The sequence below is a fragment of the Equus quagga genome, chromosome 10 (assembly GCF_021613505.1).
Source record: "Equus quagga isolate Etosha38 chromosome 10, UCLA_HA_Equagga_1.0, whole genome shotgun sequence".
Classification (NCBI taxonomy): Eukaryota; Metazoa; Chordata; class Mammalia; order Perissodactyla; family Equidae; genus Equus; species Equus quagga.
Window position 1 is genome coordinate 104010834 of NC_060276.1, and position 1298 is coordinate 104012131.

The following is a 1298-nucleotide window of genomic DNA, read 5'->3' on the forward strand; positions in this document are numbered from 1 at the left end:
GGAAGCCATAAATGTGGGTTAAGGGAGAAGTAAATCAGTGGGAGCAAGTCCCATGGGAGTTTAAAACTCCTCTTCATGCAGTTGACTTGTGCGTTCTGACCAGCTGGGCTCGACTATGTATGTAACATTATCGTTTTCTAATGGAATACTGTCGTCATATCCAATTTTATGTTTCCGTGGATCAGATAACATCTAGTTCTTGATGGTCATTTCAGGTAGCATAGCTCATTCTCCCTTCACCTTCCAGATCTCCTGCCCATGCTTTCTATTGAGTGAACCGACCCAGAAGCTGGAGGGCAAGGAAATCTGTTGATACAGTCCCTTCCCAGGGCGCAGAGGAGGTAGAGAGGGTGGAGTGAATCTGGAAGGGCAAATGGAAGATATCCAGCACAGCCCATAAATGGCATTGATGTCATCTGTGTGATTTTCTAAAACATTAAACCATTCTTGGTAAAGTTCCAAACAAAACAACACACACTCCTTTCAATTTACACAGTAGTTCTGTTCCTGGAAAATTCCAGGATATTAAAACCATGCAAAAATACCCTGAGTTATGCTCACTCCGGCAGCAATACACTAAAACTGGAATTATACAGAGAAGATAAGCATGGCCCCAGAAGAGTGACATACAAATTTGCAAAAGCATACTATATTTTTTAAAATAAATTTTAGAAAAGGAAAAAAGTACTTTGACTTTACGTGTGAAATGAGGTTAGGTTTAGGCTCAGATAATTACAAATAGGTTTTTCATACACATGAATGTCTAAGGGGACATTTGAAAATTGGGTAAGATGTAGGAAAATTCATCCTTGTAAGAAAGTCACATGCATTGAAGGACATATGACATTCTTGGCTCCTGCCCACTAACTGCCAGGAGATCTCTGCCAGGGGATTCCTGTCAATCACTGTAACAACCAAAATAGCCCCAGGTGTTTTCAAAGCAGACCCATGGTACTGCCCCAGTGAGACCCACATTCCTAGGTGAAACATTCAACCTTGCAGAATTTGAGTTTCATCGTTCATTCACCGAGTCTCTAGGGGCAGCACTGAATGGAAGAAAGGACTTCTCAATTTATGGGTCCTTGTTCCATCCAATATACAAAAGTCTCTGACCCACTTACCAAACACTTGCTGCCATTTCTGGCAACATATAATTGTGAATTGGAATTGTCCGATTTAGTAAAAATAAAATGTAAGAAAATAACTGGATGTGAAACTCAAGCTTCACAGGAAGCCAAATAAAAGTTCATAAATAACCACATTTCATGTCATTTGATATTAAACTACAATATTTTTCT

The 1298-nt window shown here is 39.8% G+C and overlaps 1 non-coding gene across 1 annotated transcript; it reads left to right on the forward strand.

Moving 5' to 3' along the window:
- Nucleotides 1–554: 554 nt before the first annotated feature.
- LOC124246221 (U6 spliceosomal RNA) lies at nt 555–657 on the forward strand. Its single transcript, XR_006890429.1, has one exon. It is a non-coding gene; the product is annotated as a U6 spliceosomal RNA (small nuclear RNA).
- Nucleotides 658–1298: the final 641 nt, after the last annotated feature.